General features: G+C 40.7%; 1 protein-coding gene across 2 annotated transcripts in view; it reads left to right on the forward strand.

The window, feature by feature from the left end:
• Window positions 1-23,117, forward strand: part of LOC105472640 (Down syndrome critical region protein 8) — a 120,328-nt gene that overhangs the window by 75,819 nt on the left and 21,392 nt on the right. The window contains exon 4 of one of the 2 annotated variants that reach the window (XR_011622820.1): window positions 4,309-6,860. The exons of the other annotated variant lie outside the window; for it this stretch is intronic. The gene's annotated coding sequence lies outside the window, so the exon portion shown is untranslated. Of the gene's footprint in view, window positions 1-4,308; window positions 6,861-23,117 lie in introns of those variants that run through there. 2 annotated transcript variants of the gene reach the window in all.

The following is a 23,117-nucleotide window of genomic DNA, read 5'->3' on the forward strand; positions in this document are numbered from 1 at the left end:
CAATTTCACTGCTTGTTATTATTCTCTTTAAGTTATCTAATTATTCCTGATTTAAGCTAGGAAGATTGTATCTTTCCAGGAATTTATCCATCTCCTCTAAGTTTTCTAGTTTGTGTGCATAAAGGTGTTCATAGTAGCCTTGAATGATCTTTTGTATTTCTGTGGTGTCAGTTGTAATATCTCCCATTTCATTGGGTTTTCTCTCTTCTTGGTTGATCTTGCTAATGGTCTATCAATTTTATTTATCTTTTAAAAAAAACAGCTGTTTGTTTCATTTATCTTTTGTATTTTTTGTGTGTTTGTTTCAATTTTATCTCATGATCTCAGCCCTCACTAGCACTAGAGCCCCAGCAGCTCCAGAGTGACTGGAGAGACATTCTGGGGAGTAGCAGCCCCTCTGTGGCTCTGCCTCTGCTTGCCAGTGGCCTGTGGGCCACAACTGACCACTTGGAACCCTGAGGAGTGTTCTGTCTCTAATGCTCACAAGTGCCTGGCAACCAGGAGAGACAGTCAGTTGTGCTGGGGGAGGGGAGCCAGCCAGGTTCTAGAAACAGTGTCCCTGACTTTGCTCTGCTAACTGTGCAGTTAGAGGTGATAGTCTCCACCCAGGTCATGAGGGACCCAGAAATGGCTGATGGCACCCTGGAGCTCGGCCACACCAGACCCAGCTGGACTCACAGCAAACCGCAGGGTCCAAGTGGGCCCATGCCCTTTACCTTTCTGTCCACAAGGGCCTGTCAGGGCACAGTAGTGGGGCCTGTCCCTGGGTGAGGCTCAGTCTCCTGATTTCAAGTTTCCTTCTGCACAGGGAAGCTGGGTCCTGCCCACCAAGGTCCCAGGGACCCTCCTCTGAGGCCCCCTCTCTCCTTTGTGTTTAGTCAATGTCAGCAGATGGGGGGAGGACTGAAAGGTCTCCCTAAAGGTACAAGCTGAGAAACCTGAATTTTCAGTGTAAGAACCCAGAAGAAATAAGTGGAACTGATGGGGTCTACAATTTCACAGATATTCTGTAAAGCAGGTCTATTCCTGTTCCATCCAAGCGTCCTGGGTGAGCATGACTCTGCTTTGGGGGTGTCAGGTTGACCCTGGCTCTTTCCCTTGTGTGGTCCTGCTGTCTTCAGTACGTGCCTCCCAAGGTGGCCCTGGGGATAGTCTCCAATCCACTGAGTCATCTTCAGAAGTCGGCATCTGCAGAGGGGCAGGTCCTTCTCAACTTGCATTCCACTCAACCTCTTCCTCGGCAGAGTCAGGCTCAGAGCCTCCTCGTGCAGCCCTGGACTCTGCCAGGAGCAATTAATCTCAGAAACTCAATCTGAGAGAGAAGCAAGAGAACTGTCAGCTGGGGCCAGTCTGGGGTCCTAAGGGTGTCAGGGCTCCAGACCCTCGCAGGACATAGAGGGGCAGTGGAAGTGGCCCTCCCAGGAGAAGTCAGATCCCCTGCAGGGCAGCAGGACCCTAACTCTGCAAGGGCAACTGGTTGGTCTTTTAAAAGGATCCAAATGGGCTGAAGAAACAACAATAATGCCTAGAATACCAACCTGGCACGAAAATGAGTAAAACAGAGTTACAACCAGGGACCCCAAGATGATCCAGAGTGTTTCACTGAGTGAAATAGGAAGATGCAAAAGCACACAGAGAGGGTTTCCCAAAAATCTCAAAGGACAGGTACTCCCTCCCTCCTTAGAAGGCAGAATTTGAAGAAGCAGAGAGGAGCTGCTCCCTGCTCCCCTCAGCTTCTCCCCTCTCCCTTCTCCTCTCTTCTCTCTTCTCCTCTCCCTTCCTCTCCCCTCTACTCCCTTCTCCTGGCTTCTCCTCTCCACTTCTCTCCTCTTTCCTCCTCTCTCCTCTCTTCTTCCCTTCTCTCCCTTCTCATCTCCTCCCTTCCCTTCTCACCTCCCTTCCTCTCTCCTCTCCCCTCCTCCTTTCCCCTCTCCTCTCCCCTCCTCCCCTCCCCTCTCCTCTCCTCCCCTCCCCTCTCCTCCCCTCCCCTCTCCTCCCCTCCCCTCTCCTCTCCCCTCCTCCCCTCCCTTCTCCTCTCCCTTTCCCTCCTGCCCTTCCCTCCTCCCCTCCTCCCCCATCCTCTGTCCTCTCTCTGCTCCCCTCCTCCCTGCCTCTCCCTCCCTCCACTTCTCTTCCTCTCTCACCTCCTCCCCTCCCTTCTCCTTTCCCCTCTCTTCTCCCCTCCTCCCCTCTTCCCTTTCTCTCTTCTTCTCCTCCCCTCCTCTCCCCTTCTCCTCTTCTTTCCCCTCCTCCCCTCCTTATCCCCTCCACCCCTCCCTTCCTGTCTCTTCTCCCCTCCTCTCCCCCTTCCCTCCTCCCATTCCCTCCTCCTCTCCTCTCCTCTCCCCTCCTCTTCTTTTCTCCCCTCCTCTTCTTTTCTCCCCTCCTCCCCTCCCCCCCACTCCTATCTTCCTCTCCCCTTCTCCCCTCCTCTCCCCCCTCCCCTTCCCCCCTCCTCTCCCTCCTTTCCCCTCCTTCCCCTTCTCTCCCATTCTCTCCCTTCCTCCCCTCCCCTCTCCCCTCTCTCCTTTTCCCTCCTCCCCTCCTCTCCCCTCTCCCCTCCTACCCTCCTGTCCTCCCCTCTCCTCTCCCCTCCCCTCTGCCCTCCCCTCGTCTCTCCTCCTCCACTCCTCTCTCCCCTTCTCTCTCCTCTCCTCCCCTCCTCTCCCCCTCCTTTCCCTCTCTCCTGTACTCTGCTTTCTCTTCTTCCATGTTGTCTTTTCTTATATATACTTTAAATACTTTTGATTTTGTTAATACAAGTACTGTGTATGCAATTCATACCTTTTTAGCAGACAGCTCACGTGGACCCAGGTTGGGGTTGATCATGCAGATTGTGTAGGGGTCCCCCGCGGATGCACACCGGTGTGCACTGATGTGGAGCTGCTCCTTCCTGCTTCCTGGGCTCCAGACAGAAACACCATATCCCTGCACCAGCCTCTGCCTCAGCTCTTCACAGTCAGCACACCCTCTGCTTCCTGTCAGGGTCTTCTCTGCTGAGTCTGGTTATGGGATCCCTTTCCATGCAGAGCCATGCTCCCGTGCCACTGGGTGTCACCTTCAAGCTAGCCCCATGTGTGTGTCTGTGTGAGAATATGTGTGTGTGAGTTTGCCATCAAAGGAAGACTTTTATTTTGGCTGCTAAAATTCAGAAACATTTAAAGAACAAACAGTATCTTTTGAAAAACATCGAAGGTTCAGAAAACAAGACAAGAAACAAATTGTAAAATTTCAACTCCCCTAAATTTATCTATGAACTTAGAACTAATCTAATAAAAATAGTATGATGTTTCAATGGTGTGTTGTTGTTGTTTTCTAGTATTTTTTGGCATTGTTATTTAAAAACCAGTCAAAATTTATCCAGCTAAATATTACATTACTTGTACAGATTTATGATAATGGCTTAGAGAAATGAACTTTATTGTTTTCCATGTTTCTATTCATGTCCAGTTTTATGATAGTTTAAATAATAGTGAACCTTTTATTTAAATCAAAATACAATATGTATGCATATAATTTTAGAGGGTCCAATGATTTGGAAATAATGTATTCATAAGAGCTATTTGAAATAAATGTATATTTAAAAATACAATTTTAGAAATTATAATGCTATAAAACTTTAGAAAGAGAAATTGCACATCAATTAAATAACAGTAGCTTAACTAGAAGATAAATGAAAATTACTTTTAAGGACAAAAACAAACAAATCAAAACTCTGAGTGGAACCTGCAGGCACCCCTGGATCCCTGAGCCTCACAGCACCTGCCTCCTCCTTGCTGGGAACCTGATGACCCAGAGGACCTCTAGTACTTCCAGGCCTCTGTGGGCTGCTCCTGGAGCAGCAGGAGCAAAAGGGATGCTTGGGAAAGGCTGGAACTTGAACTCCACATCAGCCATGATTTACCTGTTGCCATCATTTTCTTGTCTTAGCTCATGGAGCTTTATCTCAGTCAGCAGAACTGCTGCCCAGCTTTCTTGAGCTCTTCCTCATAGAAGAAAATATCCTTTGGTAAAAGGAAGTGGTTCTCTCCAATTCATTGTTCATGTCTTCTACCATCTTCTTGTAGAGGCTGCAAATCTGCTGTGTGTAGTTCATATTTCTGCACATGGTAGGAAATTCCTTCTGGATTTCTAAGCATAGAGAAACATAGTAATTTAACAGGGAGATACAGAGTGAACACCCTTTTAATCAAATGATAAAATGGTAAAAGTTAACATAAAAATATTAGGACAAGCCGACATCATGTACCTCCTGATATGATGCACTGAAAAGAACACAACATTATTTCTATGATTTTCTCCCAATAGTGCATAACCTGAATCTATGAAGAAATAGCTGAGAACCCCAAGTTGAAGGGCATACTACAAGATAATGGCCCATATTCTTCAAAACGATAAAGGTCAATAAAACGTGGAAAAGGCTGAAGAATCATTTTGGAATTAAGGAGACCCAGGGGATGGGAGAGCCAAATGCAGTACATGATGCTGGATTCTACTCTGTTCCAGCAGAAAACTAGTTATAGATGAAATTATTTGGAAGACTCACACAATTTAAATATGTACAATATATTAGGTAAGGATTGTGTCACTGTTAAATTGCAATTTTTATCATTGTATTCTGGTCAGGAAATGCCAAAATTTAGTGTCAATGGGTTTAATAACTTCAACTTATTTCAAAATAAAGAGTTGCTAAAAGTCTTCAACCATGATCCCTTCCTGACATCGTGGTCAAGCTATGTATGGCTCATGGTAGGTATCTTCTCATTTTCTGGTGGGGTACTTAATGTGAAAACAGGTAAAACCATCATAAAACACCTTCAATTTCTAAATCTTCCTTGAGCCTACCTATGTCTGAGAGACTCCTCTAGGACATTTCAGGGAGTATGGAGAACATATTAGTGGTGGATGTCCTTCTCCAATCAAGTCCTTCAACCCTTCTGATCCTCCTGCAGTCTTCTTTCTGGCCAGTATGATGTCTGAACAGACTCCGAGTCTAAAGAGCTTCTGGCTCCTATGTTCTCTGCTGGCTTCCATGAAAAGCTCTCTCTTTAAATGTTCATAAAACTGGTAGCTTAAGACAACAGAAATTTATCCTTTTATAGTCCTCTAGACCTAAAGTCCCAAATCAAGGTGCCGGCCAGGCCATACTCCCTCTGAAGTCTCTAGGAAAAGGTGTTCTTTGCTCCTTCCAGCTTCTGGGTGCTGTAAGCAGTCCTGTCATTCCTTGGCTTGTGGCTGCACCCCTCCATTCTCTGCCCCCATCTTCCCATGGCCTTCTTCTCTGTGTTCTCTACTCTACAGACACCAGTCATGAATTTAGGGCCAATTGCAATCCAGTACCCTCTCATCTCCATCCTTAACTAATTGCATCTGCAAAGACCTATTTCCAAATAAGGTTATATTCTGAGATTCCAGATGAACATGAACTTTTAGGGGCCATTATCCAACCCACTACACCAGTCTTCACTGCCTCAATCAATTTCCATGGAATGTCTCTGGGTTATTTGAAAACCCCTATTTTAGTTTTATTTCTCCTGGATTCCAAATTTTCTCTTTGAACAGGGCTCCTTCTCTCCACCTACATCTTAGAATTCTGTCTCTTGTTCAACTTCCTTTTTCTTTATTCTGTGTCTCACAGAGACAGGCAGGATCCTTCCATACCCTTCCTTGGCTCCCAGGACCCACACCTGTTAAACATATGATGTGTCCCTCATGTGGATTCTATCCAAGATCCTATAGAGGACAGATTTGCTGGGACTAAGGTACCATCCTAAAGGGTAAGTCAAGAACCTGCTCACAGACTCTCCGATTCTGATGGAGGACTGTGGCTTGTCAAGTAACTCAGAATCACTGAATTTTTCTGTTCAACCTCATTCAGTTATTTTGGCTTTAAGATAAATAAAAATTAATTACTTGGATATTTGATCAACTGAAAAAATCCCGACTGTATATTTTGAGTCCTGGTCAATTAGGACCACTTGCCTAAAGGAACCAATTTAATGATTTCCTTCACTTTCAAGTTGTGAAGAAATTCTGGCTGCCTTTCTCATTGCACCTTTACAAAGGCCAGACTTTATGAAATAATAGTGATGATAGCAATAATCTGGAACTTGGTAATCGACAAACCTCTGGTTTCATGCTAAGTCTCAGCAGAGCTTTTCAGTACTCCATGAGGTATGGATTGGGCAGATCATCCTGCTGTTATTACAGACAGAAAAGGAGACAATCATACTGCATTTGTTCTTGGACTGGCTCATAGTCTGGGCACAAGCATGATCAATTTGTTCATACCATTGTAAGACTCTTATCTCTAAAAGCACAAAGAGAACACATCAGAAGTAGATCTTTACATGAAACAAAACCAACTAACCATTTTGCCCAATGAGCTACTTTCTCTTCTGTTTACTTTTTTTTCAGTTTCCTTCTATTTCTATTTAAAAGGCAAGTTAAAAAAAAAAAATAAGATGGCATACTATATGGAAAATAGCTCAGGCTTTACAGCAAGACATCCTGGGTTGAATTCCATTTCTGCCACCTACTAACCTGATGAACTTCGGTAATTTCCTTAACCTCTCTGAGCCTCAGTTTATTCACCTGTGATATTGTTTGGCTCTGTGTCCCCACCCAAATCTCATCTCAAATTATAATCCCCACGTGTCCAGGGAGGGACCTGGTGGGACGTAATTGGATCATGGAGGCAGATTTCCCCTTTGCTGTTCTCGTGATAGTGAGTGTGTTCTCATGAGACCTGATGGTTTTAAAAGTGCGGCACTTCCTTGCTCTCTCATTATCTCTCTCTCCTGCTGCCTTGTGAGATATGCCTTGCTTCCCCTTTGTTTTCTGCCATGATTGTAAGTTTCCTGAGGCCTCCCCAGCCATGTGGAACTGTGAGTCAATTAAACTTCTTTCCTTTATAAATTACTCAGTCTTGGGTAGTATTTTTATATCAGTATAAGAATGCACTAATACAACCTGCAGTGTGAACCTCAAAGTCAAGTTGAGAGGATTGAAGAAATGATGTAGATTATGTACCCTGCATGAAGCCTCTCATGTTATTCAGTGGTAGTTGGCTCCCTCTCATCACCTTCCTGGGAGATTCTAATTTTGTCAAAGGATCAGTCCTAGATCACAGTGGCAGTGCTGATGTTGCTGTAAACTTCAGGCCAGTGTGCCAGCATTCTATCTAGCCACATTGCAATGGAGAGTGCATGCTGCAGGGGTACTGTATGAATCAGTGCCCAGAGATAAAGGGGTGGTCTGTCCTCTCCTGCAAAGCAGGACAATGCTTGGTCTCCAGCTCTTCACCTCCTGGAAACTCGCCCCCCATTTGTGCTTGAATTCATGCTATCTGAACAAGAGAAACTCATGTCATCTCTCTCATCCTGTAAAGCACTGCTGAGAACAATCATGCTAAAATAATTTAGAGGGAGAAAATGTTAAGCAAAGACTGTCAAAACAATACTCAAGAATACCAATAAGGAAGCCTGTTTTTAGTTAGCAAAATCTCTAACTAGGGGAGATTAAACAGCTCTTACAAAAGTGCACATTATACAAGTATTTCATCACGCGTTGAGGGCCGGCATCTCAGGATCCAGCCGTGAACCAACATCTGAAATACCTTTTCCCGTAATCCCCTTCATCCAAGAATAAACACTTTTAATGAAAGTCCCAAGAGGAAGTAAAAAAGAATTTGTTTTTCCAGTTTCTTTTAACAATCTTTCCTAAAATAGGGGGCTATTCTTGTTTGCACCTTCCTTATAACAGTTCAGTCAAATGTGGCCACTGCCACAGCTTCTAGCAAGTTCCCTGGGTGCAGAGAATTGGGACCTGGGACCTGCAAGACAAGCAGGCATCAGAATTTTGGGGGATTTTAATTTACTAACTACTCTTTATACTTTTGGTGAGCTTGCATTTCAAACCTTGCCAAGAGACACATCTCCTTGAACTCTGCTGTCCTGTCTCACCATGCAAAAGGCCTAAGAAGGATCATTTTGTTATTTCAAAACACTAGAGCAAATATTTCCAAGACTGTCTTGAAAAGTTCCTTGGAATTAACATCAAGCACTTACTATATAATGAAAGAGTCATGCATATACGATGTTCTTTTAGCTAGAGGAATTTTTGGTGGTAATAATGGGAACAAAATTTAAGAGCCAGATTTTAAGTAGGAACATAATAACAGTCTTGAAGATAAAAAAATACGACTTTCCCTTAGCAAGAGGAGTTGTTGAAACCTGAAAAGCTCTGTTTATGGTTTTACCAGGAGCTTCTAACATCATGTAGAAAATGGATGTACAAATGTAATTAAACACAGTAATACGAAACTGCATGGAAAATTTGGCAGAGAATCATATTTTTCTCTGATTATATAAGTAATATACATGTTCTTTGTGGAAAATGTGGACAATAAAAATATGGCATGAAGAAGAAAATTAAAATTATACAATTATACCACAAAATAATCATTTTCTGATGTACATATGTTTTCTTAAAAATTGTATTTATGCCCTATTCATATTTGTCCTGTTGCTTTTTGACTTAATTTAATCATATATTTTTATTGTAGTATGTGAATGGCTATCTCCCTAGGACACTCATTGCAAACATTATATTTCTTTAAAATCTAGAGTTTTATCTGAAACATTTATTTGAATCTTGCAATCCACTCCAAAACATATCCACATTTGTTTTACTATCAAATATGTAGCATATAAATATAAAATGTAAACTGCATTGTAGATAAATATAATATACATATATACATAAAATAAAAACTACAAAATTATAATATAGAAAGCATATCAAAATAATATTAATGAAATGTATGAAGCTGTACATATAAATGAAAGATGCTATGTCCTCTTTAAAATTTTAATTTTATATCATTTAAACATGCCTGCTTACCACATGCCTAAGAATTTCTTTGCCCAACTTGAAATAGCAACCTTAAAATACTCTATGTCACTGGAAAAAACTTGACGGCAATTTTTTATATACAACCCCACATGCACACACACCCACACACAGAAGAACAACATCCATTTAGGGACTCCTTGGACAAAATTTCAAGTCTTGAAGAAGTAGGTTTACTAAAGCAAAACTAATCCCCTTTCCAAGTCTGTAATGGGTATGAGATGTCCTTTCACTAGATATAAATTTATCAATGTACAGAAAAATAAAATCAATGGGTCTCAATTTTTCACTTTAAAATTTCCTTCCTTAAATTTCATGCACAGTTTGGGCACCTGTTGTTCCTTGCTGGCCTGTGAGAAAATGAGTCACCATGTGCAAAAGATGAGCCATAGATCTGTTCAGAAATAGTCACTCATGTTTGACATGACAGCTTGTTTTCCATATATTCTCTTGGTTGTCATTTTACATTGCATACATATAATAATAAAGTCATATTTTCCCCCAGCATGGCTTTCTAAGTGGAGTTAAATATATCAATATTTTATATCATACTTCACAGAGTGTCATGGCTCCCCATTTTGCCACCTGATCCAGACTGGCAGTCACCACTGTAGGGGACCGTACCATATACTTGGGCATGAGAAAGGCCCATGGGTTAAAGGACGGAGAAGCATCCCTGACCCAGCAACTTGCCATTTACTGGAGGAAAGAGCCCAGCCTAGGCTGAAGAGCTAATTGAGGAGGAGTCTCCACCATCCAGCTCAACAAAGTCTAATATTTCACAGCTAGATCATCTTTCCTTTGGCTTTAACCTGCAGAAATTGTATTGCTTCCCAAAATGCATACGTAAGAGAAGTAAAGCCATACACTCTAATCAGTCATCTGCAATAGTTTCTCCAAAAGGGGTGGCCAGGCTGTCTGCATCAGTATTCTGGGGTAGGGAGGAGGAGAGTGGATGATTGATTGGAGATTTCTGAGTCCCATCACGAAAGATTCTGATTCTGTAGATCTGTGGAGGCTCTGGGAGTCTTCATTTTAGCAAACATTCCAGGAAATTCCTATCGACATTAGAATTTGAGAACCAACAATTTACACTCTGAAGTGAATGCACTTATGAATCCTTCCTTGAGAGCAGGGGAGTTCCTCACTAATCTCTAGGGGGAATTCAGCGACCATCGCTAACAGACAGAAAGAGGAGTCTGGACAGGGCCAAGGACAAACTTCGCTTTTTCTGGAGTGGTCATCTATTAAGTGCTTTCTTGGAGAGGGTATAGTAATTGTGTACTTTGTATAAATACACTGTAGAAAGAGAAAAACAAGTATCTAGATATTTGTGTCCCCTTCTGATCACCTACACAGAGATTTACATGGCACAAATTAAATCCATCCACTCACCCTGGAGTTCTGTCCTTCATTCAGGCCGGAGCCCCAGCAGAGTGGCCCAGGACCAGCTGTTTTTAAGCAGCCCCTGAGAGCAACACAGCAGGTCCCACCCAGCAGACCACAGAGCTATGGTGGGGAAGCACCTGCCTCCTACCTGAGTTCCCTGGGGTTGCTGTGACAAAGGACACTGACTGTCTCAGATAATGGACACTCATTGTCACTCAGTTCTGAGGCTTGAAGTCTGAGATCAAGGTGCTAGCAGGGTTGGTTCCTTCCGACGGTGATGAAGAAGAATCTGTTCCTGGCCTCTTTTCTGGCTTTTGGCAACCTTGGTTATTCCTTGGCTTGAAGGTGGTCATCTTCTTCCTATGCCTTGAAATCATCTTCCCTCCATGTGTCCAGCTCTGTGTCCAAATTTCCTCCTTTTATAAGGATAGTAGTAATATTAGATTACTTTCCACCCTAATGGCCTTATCTTAAATTGATCATTTGCAAAGACTGTTTCCAAACAAGATCTTATTCACAGGTACTGGAGATTAGGACTTCACCATCTTTTGGGGGACACCATTCAGCCTGTCATACCCTCTCTTCTCCTCAGGTCTGTCTGAGGCTTGCTGCTGTGTCCCTTGGTGGCTGGGGACAGCATGCTTGCCTATGGCCATGCGTGTAGCTCCACTTTGCTCTGAGAGGCTGAGCAATGCCTCTCATCAGTCTTCCCACAGCCCCTCAAGGGGCCCGGCACCCACTCAGTGACCCAGAGGGATCTGGTAGAGGGACCAAATCGCAGCAGGGCCATAAAGAAGTTAAAGCTTACCCCAGATACTGAGCTGGGATGCAAAGCAACAAGCTAGGAAATTGACAGGCAGGCCCCAAATGGTCTTGCAGAGTCGAATGTCACCAGATTTCTCTGTGTTGTGGCTTTTATTAAATACTTCTTAATAATTTGCCTTGTTATGTCTGAGCTTAGAAATAAATTATACTCATTCTCTGGAAATATTTTTAGACTTTGTCTCTAGGTCATGACCAATAAAAGGTTTAAATTCAAATATTGAATGATCCAAGGGCTCACTTCCTGTAGAAATATCTTCATCTATGTGAATGATAATAGTGATAACAGCAAATATCCATGGGGTTCCATAATTTATAAAAATTATTTGTTTTTACAAGTAAAGAATTATTTACTTGTCACCTGAGAGGAGACTCAAAAGGAACATGACTGTTAGCCCTCAGTGGAAGCTAAAAATGTATCACCTGTCGTAAGGTATCTAATCTATTTCCCATGATGTTTACTTTTTGTGTCCGAGAATGTTGCATACTCTCATTCAAAGTCTTTTCCAGAAGGAACCAGTTGATAAAGCCACCGGCTCTTTCCAGCATCACACCTGTAATGATGCCACAGTGGACTGCCTTTGATGCCACAGGACAACAGCTCAATCTCCTGATTGTGGGGAGAAGAGTGGGGGTGTTCTCACTGCCTCAGGGCATTGCTGAAACAGGTTTGGTCAGCAAGACATTAAACAACAGAGATTAGGCTTAGGAATCTAATATGCGACTGTGTGCTTACTGTTGTCCAAATATTAGGAAACCCAACCCCAGATCAGTGAGTTAGATTTGTGTTCAAGGGGACAAATTAGAATGTGATGCCCTCATTTAGGCGAGCTCTCTTTACTTGAAACACTCTTAGGTGTACTGGAAGGACTCATTCTGGGGAAGTCACCCTCGTTTATTCTGGCTGCCAAGTAGTGTGAAGCTTCTTATTCAGTCTCTCTCTCTCTCTCTCTCTCTCTCTCTCTCTCTCTCTCTCTCTCTCTCTCTCTTTCTGTGTGTGTGTGTGTGTGTGTGTGTGCGTGTGTTTGTGGATATGTGTGCCAGCTTTTGCGCATGTACAGATGTTGATGAGGGGAGGCGGACCTGGGTACACCCTAAATTTAACTGGAAAGAATATTTAGCCATTGTTCCTCCAGACCTTCCAACTCTTGGAAGCAATCAAAACCTTGGTGATGATTAGAAAATCACTGAGCCTTGAATCCTCTCATATCATAGCTGGGACAAAGGGGACCTTAGTAGGGCAGGTGGCCAAAAGGGAGCAGGGTGTGGAGAGTCACTGTGTGTGCTGGCAGTACCCTAAGACATCCTTAGACTCCAACAAAAAGCAAAAGCTGTTCTACAAATCCAGGCACCAAAGTTTGGGGTCCAAAGTGGAAGATTTGCATTAAACAACATCAGAAGCCCCATTATGATGGGGCACGCAGCCAGCGTGGTTGCAAAGTGAGAAGGGCCCTGCAGATGTACGAATAGGCCTCATGTCTGGTTGGTTTGAGCTGTGCCCTTGGCCACTGTCAGTTATGAATGGAAACCACTCCCATAGGATTAAGGGCCCAGGTGGGTCTGATCCCTGTTATTTACAGGTTCTATGGTGTCTTAGAAAAGGCTCAACTCTGAGGCTGGTCCCAGCTCAGTGGCTTGCAGTCTGTATAATCTTGAATGAATCACATAACTTACTAAGTTATCTTTTTCCTAATCTGGGATAATAAAATCCCCACACCACCACAAAAAGTGAATGGTTCACAAATACAAGCATGTCCAAGTCCTTTGCACATATTAAACGTGTAATTCGCCGGGCGCGGTGGCTCAAGCCTGTAATCCCAGCACTTTGGGAGGCCGAGGCGGGTGGATCACGAGGTCAGGAGATCGAGACCATCCTGGCTAACATGGTGAAACTCTGTCTCTACTAAAAATACAAAAAACTAGCCGGGCGCGGTGGCGGGCGCCTGTAGTCCCAGCTAGTCGGAGGCTGAGGCGGGAGAATGGCGTGAACCCGGGAGGCGGAGCTTGCAGTGAGCCGAGATCGCGCCACTGCACTCCAGCCTGGGTGACAGAGTGAGACTCCGTCTCAAAAAAAAAAAAAAAAAAAAACGTGTAATTCATTTTTCCTCAAGCAAGTTTAGCTTTTATTTGTTGAACTTTGAGGTGACCTAAAAGGACTTACCATTGAAAAGCCAAAGAGGTGGCACTGTGCACCTGCATATGTCTCGAACTTTTGCTTGACTCCTTAATGTCCTGATAATTTCACATTTCATGCTTGCATATGGACAATTTTCTCTTTTTACTAGAAATTAATACTTGCTCATTTTGCTGTTTGTAAAACTAAAATTGTATTGTAAAAATCACCCAATCATCCACCTGGTGAAAATCACCATTTATGTTAAGATTTATTTCCTTACAATGAATATTTAATATTTATATTTATTAAATATTTTATAAACCTGGCACCATGACATGTGTATATCATTTTGTATATTGCTTTTTTCTCTTTGAAACTGTATCAAGCATTTTCTGTATGACCCTAAAACATCATTTTTAATAGCTACATCATATTTCATCACCTGAATATACCATAATTTAACTATGTCCAATTTTTTGTTAACATAAATTGTGAGATTTTTGTAAATATTTTATTTGTTTATTTTATAATTTCCCAAAGAGAGTTTTCTGAATTATTTCATAATTTCTTGAAGATGTTTTTAATGTGTGTTTTTAAGTACTGACTTAGTAAGTGCAACATTTTGTGGTATAGTATTTTTATTTTCATTCATTTCTAACAGTCTTCAATTTTGCCCTGTTCTATGATTTCTGTTTATACTTGTGTGTCTTTAATCTTCCAAATGTTTTAAAACATATACATTTAGAATTAACTTAAAATTGTTATTTTTGATATTAAAAATATTGTGTTAAAAGAACATAGTCTCATTATGTATGTTATTTGATACTTTAAAAATTTGCTTCATTGCATATTGAGGTCAATGTTTATAAATTTCCCATGGATGTGTAAAAACAATGTATGTTCTCTGATTATGAAATAAGGATTTCATAGATTCTAACTAGTATATAATCAATCGTGTGGATTTTCTCATTTAAAAATTATATACATATAGTAATTTTTCTATTTGATTTGTTAATTTCTGAGATAAATGCATTAAAATGTTAATTCTCATTGTATATTTTTCTATTTCACCTGATAATTCTCTCATTTTTTGCTGTATTTATTTTTAGGTTACATAGTTTAATATACATAATTTTAGAATTTCATATGTCTTTCTTAAATCATTCTTCTTCCATGATGTAGTGACCCTCTTTATCTCTAATAATTATTTTTAACCTTAAAATCTATTTTATCTGACAGTAATAATGGCTATACCAGTTTTCTTCTGGTTAGTTTCTTTTATATCTTTACCTTTTTTTAGTTTAAACAACATATAATTGAATTTTTAGAAATTCAATTTTAAAATCCTAGTCTTTTAATTAACAAATTAAATTAGCTTGTTGTAATTAGTCATTTAAAAACTCAATTCCTATTGTGTAATTTTGAGTTTTATACCTTACCATTCATTGTTTTTCGTTCTGTTTTGTTTGATTTTGCTTCTTTTCTTTGCCTCTCCTTGGTTTTGCTCTTTTAGGAATTAAGTTTTTTAATGCCCCCCCTTTCCTCTCTAAGCATTTGTGGGTTATATACTGTACTTCTTGTCTTTCACTAATAACATGTTAATATTTAGGTGCATGCATATCTTCATTCTAATCTCAATGAATATTTTAACTATTCTCATGAACTATGCAAACAAGTAGGCTTGCTGTAAGTCCAATCATTCTCTCCCACCTTCTATGATGTAGCTATGTAATAGTTTAGTTAAACCTCATTTTAATATTTTTTACTTACTTGGAACTTTTTAATGGTCTCTAAGTCAATTGTAGTTATTTTACATAATCAAATCTTGTTAGATTTACACGTGTTTAATAATTATTTACTACTTTTTCTTGTGATATATATTTTCCTCTGTAGGTTTATTTTTTGCTAAAATGCATACTTTTTAAGTTTATGGTTCTTATTCAGGTTTTCTATGAATTAAGATGTTATTATTTCATCCTTATTCTTGAATAACAGCTTCGTTATATATATACTTTTATATTGGTATTTTTCCCTCAGCAATTTAACTTCATTAATTCATTATCTTCTGATCTCTATAATTGTTTTTAAGAACTTTTCTGTGCACTAATTTTTCTTTTGGAGTTGATCTGCTTTGCTCTCTGGTAGTTTTTAATATTTTATCTTTAATATTCTGTGATTCACTGTAATGTGTTCAGGTATGGATTTAAATTCATATCTTCCTGCTCATGACTCAGTATACTCCTTGAATCTGAGGGATCTGTCTTTAAAGACTTCTGAAAAACTCATAGCAATTATTTCCTTAAAATTTGTCTCTTCCTTATTTATTTTAATGTTTTTATGGGATATTTATGAAACACATATGAAAGTTATCCTCTCATATTTTCCAGTTCTGTCTCTATACACTGCATTATTAGTAATTTCCTCATATTCATCTTTCGATTCACTAATTTTTTCTTTAGTCATATCTCTTCTGTTATTTAAACTGCCAACTGAGTTTTTAATTTCAATGACTGTATTTCATTTTTCAAAAATATTGGTTTTTACCAGTATCTTATATTACTACTTTCTCATGCTGCTATGAAGACATACCCAAGACTGGGTAATTTATAAAGAAAAGAGGCTTAACAGACTCACAGTTCTGCATGGCCGGAGAGGTCTCAGGAAACTTACAGTCATGGCAAAAGGCATGTCTTCACAGGGTAGCAGGAGAGAGAATGAGTGTCAAGCAAAGAGGAAAGCCCCTTATAAAACCATCAGGTCCTGTGAGAACTCACTCACCATCAGGAGAACAGAATGGGGGAAACCACCCCCATGATTCCAATTATCTCCACCTGGTCCCACCCTTGACATGTGGGGATAATTACGATTCAAGGTGATATTTGGGTAGGGACAGAGAGACAAACCATATCATATCTGTTTTTTGCCTATGTCTTTTATCATATTAAACATTTATTTTATATTCTCTTTCAGATTGGCTTCTTATTAACCCAGGTTACTGAGGTTCTAATTCTATTTATTTTGTTCCTGCTGACTCTTAAGTGGAATATATTGTGTCCAGGTATATTTTTACATACCAGGTTTTATATTTGCTTCTGCTAAGATTCCAAAGAGGCTTATTTGTCTGGGAAAATTTGCAAGTTAATTTCTTAGCTAGGGAATTCCTGAACAAAGAAGGAAGTGAAAATCTGAGCCCTAACTTTGTGTCTGGAAATGGGCTGCACTAATGCATTCTTAAGGACATTCCTGCCTTCACACCTAAACCAGGCAGAAAGGGATAGGCTTACCTGTTACAATCCTGTGCTAATATGCAAGTAATTTTCTGGTCTTACCTTCAGAGTTCTGTCCTAATGGAGGAAATCTCACTTCTCACTCTTGCTTTGTATGGTTCCAAGACCTCAACTTCTGTCCATGTATGGACATTGAAAATTTAGGTTTCTGGCTGGCATGCTGGCTCCATGCTTTGGGAGGTAATCCCACTACTTTCAGAGGATAAGGAAGGAGGATTGCTTGTGGCCAACAGTTTGAGACCAGCTGGGCAACAAAACAAGACCCCATCTCTACAAAAAATTTAAAGAAATTAGCTGAGCACAGTGGCATATGCCTGTAGTCTCAGCTACTCTGGAGGCTGAGGCAGGAGTATTTATTGAGCTCAGGAGTTTGAGGCTGCAATGAGCTATGATTCAGCCTGGGAAACAGGGTAAGACCCTGTCTCTATAAAAAAAGAAAGAAAAATTAGTCTTACATGTTTCCGAAACCCAAATCCACTCCATTCCCACCTGCAAGCATTTGGTCACATGTTTCCCACACCTTGATTGAAAGCATTGTTTTTAATGCTATACAGCCTTTCTAAACATTTGCAGCATGAACATTTTCAGGTTATCCAGATTGTTGTCACACTGACCACATACTCTGACATTTCCACATCAGCATTTATAACCTCACCTGGGCTGTTTTTGAAGCTGAACTCAACAATATTTCCTTAGATTCGGCATAAAGAATTGGAGAGCCAAAATATGAAACGTATCATCTTCTAAGAAATACCCCTAAAAGTAAAGCTAACGTCTCAGGTGTCCCTCTTGGTGTCCTAAATGATGAATGGCATATCTGTATTTCTTCAATTAGTCCACCAATACCAAGGCCTCCGTTTTCTAGGAGGACTTGGGCACAGAACCATGGTACTGGGGCTTACAGCAGCAAGTGCAGTCCCACTAACAACCAGCAGATGGCGTAAGTATAACCAGTCCCTCAGGAAGGGCCCAGCGCTCCTGAGATCAGGAATAAGAAAGGAGGGAGTCGTTTGTCATTTAAAAGACAGTTTTGAGGATGGGCTTGAGCTGTGTGAAATTTGAGATATTCAGGGAAGCTGATATGTGTTAATCTGTTCCAAGTGACACATGAAAATATCTTCTGCCAACCCAACTCTGTTTACTTTTTTAATTTCCTCAAAAGAAAAAAAGAACTGATTGTATCGACAGTGGGACAGGAGGAAAAACAAGGAAAATATCCAAAGGCAGGGACAGAAGTCTGCAGGTTATATTAATATAACATTTTAAGCAGGTGGGTCTTTCTTTGAAGGCAAAGCACCTTTCATTTGCTTGCCACTCTGAATAAAAATTACCCTCCCCAAAGAAAACAAAATAAACACAACATTTACCATGCCCAGCCAACTTTGACTTTGCATGGAGTTACCATGGACTTTCCTCGTTGTGAAAGGAACTCCAGCCCCTTCTGAACCTTCAACTGCAACTCTAAGCGGGTAAGAATGCATCCCTACTTTCCCCACTGTTCTGGGATGTGGTAAGACAGGCTTGTCTAAATCCTGTCGATTCCAAGGACTTGTAGAATTCCTTGTGAGACAAGAATGTCTGTGGAGAAGAGTGGTTTGATAAATAATTCTACCACAAAGACACGTGCAAGTGAATGTTCATTGCAGCCCTATTCACAATAGCAAAGACATGGAGTCAACCTAAATGCCCATCAAGGACAGATTGGATAAATAAAATGTGGTCCACATATACCACGGAATACTGCGCAGCCTTAACAAACTAATGAGATCATATCCTTTGCAAGAACATAGATGAAGCTGGAGACCATTATCCTAAGCAAACTAACCAGGAACAGACATCCAAATACCACGTTTTCAGTTGTAAGTGTGAGCTAAATGTTGAGAATTCATGAACACAAAGAAGTAAAGAACAGACACTGGGGTCTACTTGAGGGTACAGGGAGGGAGGAGGGAGACAAGCAGAAAAGATAACAATTGAGTATTAGGCTTTTAATACCTTGAAGCAGAAGTTAAAAAGAGAAAAACAAGTTTTCCTATACTTGGCTGACTCACTCCAAGGCTAGCAATAGGCAGGGCCCTAGCAGGGCCTTGATAACACTATCTGAAAAGCCAGAGCCCAAAGGAATGAGCTCCAGAGACTCTCCCAACACCCCCCACCCCCAGGCAAGGATAAGAAAAACAGTTTCTTCTTATCAGTTTCCCCCTTTGAAATTCTTTCCCTATACCATTATCCTTTGAGCTGTTCTCACAACTACTTTTGTAACTATTTCTGCAAGTTTGCAAGGATTTTGTAAGTTGCTGTTTTCCAGCTGTGCAGTATGGCAAAGGTCACAAGATAAGCCTGAGTTGTAAAACATGTCACTGTTTGATAAACTGCCTTTGTTCTGCTTCTGTGAAGCTTGCTTGCCCACCCTGCAGGTTCCATGCCACTAGCTGGCCAACCCCCTTCAGTTGCATGTATAAAAGTCAAGCCCTGTCTCTGCTCAGGGCTCAGCCTTTGGATGTTAATCTGCTGGGCCAGTGGCCACCTAAATAAAATCCTCTTGTTCCACCCATTGGTCTCTCCTGTCCCTTAATTCCCACAACAACCTGAGTGATGAAATAATTTGTACAAGAAATCCCCATGACATGCATTCACCTAAGTAACAAACCTTCACATGTACCCCCAAACCTAAAATAAAAGTTTAAAAAACTTTATGGTTTGGCTGCCTCAATTATCAAGGCTCTCATCCTACCTCACGTGCTCCACATAGCAACAGAGAGGCACCCAGGTACAGGAGTACCCATGCACTCAGGCACCCACACACACTACATGGAGGACTGCTTCAGCCTCTCCTTCCCTCAGCACCAGTGTCCTGGGATTTCCCAGAGGAACAAAACAGAAGCCAGTCTGAGTGGTCAATGTTGAAGCACAGAGGGTTCAGAATGGATGTGCACAACAGGTAGCTCTGTGTCTAGGAACATCCTGGTCTCCTTAACTTATGGCCCAGATCATCTGGCTTTTGGAACAAGGGGCGCTACATGACACACAGGGCAGGATGTCAAGGTGAAAAAGTCCAGTGTAGAATTTAGTACCAGAAGAGAGAAAAAAAAGAAAAAAAGTGTTCAGATGGGGGTGTGATGACTTTGATGATGACCATTTCTTTGAATTGGGCAGGTTGAAAAAGAAAAATTAGCATTGGGTGGGGCAAGTGCAGGCTAATCTGGGGGAATGTGGAAAGGCACAATACAAAGTAAATGACTGTATATTGATCCCTGGAGATGTTTCTGAGGACACAGGGAATACTTCATTCACATGTAGGCTCAGTGATAGAAATGATTCATCTATTTTGTTGCAGAGGAAAAGTTCATTGCTATGAGATATCCAGTTTTCATAATATGAAAGGAGCATATGACAATGAGTATTACTACTCAATGATGAGTAATATGTGTTTATGAATATGCATGTGTAAAACTGAGGTTTTTTTTATCATTATGTTGAAGGTGGTTTTCCTTACTCCCTCTTATTGCTGCAACTCTTTGTGAAACTGATGCATTTCCCTTTATGAGTTACTGATTCAACACCCTCTTGTCCAATTTGTCACATTTTTCTCATTTCTGGACTCACAGTTCTAATTCAGTTTTCTCCTGGGGTTTCAACATGGTTAATTTTTTTTCATTTGTTCCTTATTAACCTTTGTTTTAAATAGTGGTAGAATAAATCACACACCCACTTGCTTTGCTTGAAAATTAACTTTTGCATCTTCCAATCAATAGAATTTTTGTTTAGGTCTTTGAATACAGATTGAGAAATGTGATGGCTAAGTTACCAAAATCAACTAAATTCAGGTAAAACATTTTTGTTTTAATTCCATTAAATCTTGTTTGGGTTTCTTTTTCTTTTGTATAGGTATTAATAATACTTATTCTATTTCCAATCTAACATTGATAAAAGATAAATGTACTTTTATTTCTCTGAATACTTTTATTCAGGAAAACCTTCTTCCAAATGTGCAGTGAATAATTTTAATATTCTATTGAACACTCACTAAAGTTATAGTGCTGAGTATGATACTTAAATGGAGACCCAGAGGAGGCCCCATCTGTGGACAGTTAAAATAGTACTTAGACCATTTTCCTAACTGGGTTCTCCTTTAGCTCCAGGATATAAGTTTAAAGTAACAGTAGTAATCTACTCTTTAGATTTAATGTGAAAAATAAGGGCAAATGTTTAAGCTTCTAGAAATATAAATTTGTCGAGGTTGTTAATGCTAACTTTGGTCATTTAAGAATAATTTGCAAGACAGAATCCCAAACCAGCTTTCTTACTTAGTGATAGGGCCCCAACTGAAAACTGCTCCCTGCTGATGCAGAAGCAGACAGGCTCACCTTTTTTGATCGAAGGAGTTTTTTAAATAGCAACTAAACCTCAACCCCCAACTGAAAAATGCTGGAAGATCAGGGATTCCTGGAGGAAAGAGGTCCTGGACTTCAGCAATCGTCCTATTGGTTTAGACTACAAGGTGCCCAAGACAGCACCAGGCACCAATAGGCAAACTGCTGCAGGCCAGGTCACCTTCACTCAGGATCCCTTTGTGGTTACCAGATGTCAATTGAGGAACATGGTGAGACAAGTCTCAATCATTTTAGGAGGTTTATTCGCCAAAGTTAAGGATGTGTGCCTGTGACACAGCCTCAGGAAGTCCTGACGACATGTGCCCAAGGTGATTGGGGCACAGCTTGGTTTAATACATTTTAGGGAGACATGAGACATTAATCAATAAATGTAAGAAGTACACTGGTTCCTTCCAGAAAGGTGAGGACAACTCAAAGCAGGGAGGGAACTTCCAGGTCACAGGTAGATGAGAGGCAAAAGGTTGCATTCTTTTGAGTTTCTGATAAGCCTTTCCAAAAGGAGACAATCAGAATATGCATATATTTCAGTGAGCAGAAGGATGACTTTCAAATAGAATGAGAAGCAGATTTGCCCTGAGCAGTTCCCAACTTGAAGGGGCACAAGATATCTTCCTTTTGCAAAGTCTTAATAGAAGCTGAAGGCTTCAGATTTAACCCAATTACTGCTGTGAAACATTGCATACAATGGTTCCCAACTAGGGGTGATTTTGACCCCCAAAGGACATTTGTCAAAGTCTAGAAACAGTTTGATGATCACAGCTGAGGGAGGGGATGCTGTGAAATCTAGTTGGTAAAGGCCAAGGCTGCAGCATTCTGAAATACACAGAACAGCCTCCCGTCCCACCCAACAAATAATGATTTGGCCCAAAATATCAACAGTGACAACACTGATAAATGCTGCTACATTGAATCATTTTTCTAAAAGTACTAAGAGATTAAAACTTATATCACATGACTAATTTGTGGGGATTAGAAGTTTTTTAACAGCTTTGTTAACATATAATTCACATACCAAACAATTCAACATTTGAAGTATACAATGGTTTTAGTTTGTTTAGAGTTATGCAATTGCTACTTTACGTTTTATATTTTAATGACCCCAAAAATACAACCAGTACATTTTAGTCATCATCTCTCCATCCTCCCTCTGCTCCCCACCCTAAGCCTTAGCAACCATTCATCTACTTTCTATATCTATAGTTCTGCCTATTCTGTACATTTCACACTGATGAAATTATACAGTGTGTGGTCTTTTGCATCTGGTTTCTTTCACCTTGCATAATGTTTTCAAAGTTCATCCATGTTGTCATCTATATCAGTATTTCATTCCATTTTATTGCTGAATAATGGGATTTATAACTATACTGCTTGAGAATCAGGAGAATGGAGAGACCGCTGGGTGGAATAGGAGGATTTTATTGAGTGCACTCCAGCCCAGTGGATTAACATCCAAAGGCTGAGCCCTGAACAAAGGCAGGGCTTAACTTTTACACACACTTCTGAAAGGGGGCTGACTAGTTTGAAACAAGCTTACAGTGGTGCAAAATGCAGTGGCACAAAAGCAGGTAACAAAGGCAGTTTATCAAACAGTGACAGGCTTGTAACTCAGGCTTGTTTAAGCACATCATATGACTGCTGCTATGTGACCTACGTGGCTGTAATCGCTGTAATATAGGTTTGCTCAAGCCTATCTTGTGTCTTTCGCTGTGCTGCCTGGATGGAAAGCAGGAACTTACAGAAACCAGCCACAGAAAATAGGAATTTGCAAACTTATGAAACATGCCAGGGTACAATAGCACACGGGGTGGGGAGGGGATGGGGGCTCGAGGTGCCTAAAAGAGAAAAATTAGTTTTTCCTCTTTTTAACTTCTGCTTCATTCCCCCCTTTGATGCTTTTTATAAATGAGGTTTAATGGAAAGCATCAGTATTATTTAATTCTTCATGTGAAGGTAGTAGCTCTTTATTTGGCAAGGGTTGATATTTAGTTACAGCCATTAGTCAAGTGGTAGTTTGTTTATCTACAAGAGCCTCTGTAGCTGTTTGGATGTTCTTAACAAAGAGAGGTAGGAGACAAGCGAGTATGAGGCAGACTCCCAGTATGGCTAAAACTATTACTACTAAGGTTTTAAATCCTCCAAGGGATAAAAACCAGCCCCCAAAGAGGGAATCTGAAGACCATCCTTTCCAAGCCTGTA

The sequence above is a fragment of the Macaca nemestrina genome, chromosome 4, assembly GCF_043159975.1.
Source record: "Macaca nemestrina isolate mMacNem1 chromosome 4, mMacNem.hap1, whole genome shotgun sequence".
Taxonomy (NCBI): Eukaryota; Metazoa; Chordata; class Mammalia; order Primates; family Cercopithecidae; genus Macaca; species Macaca nemestrina.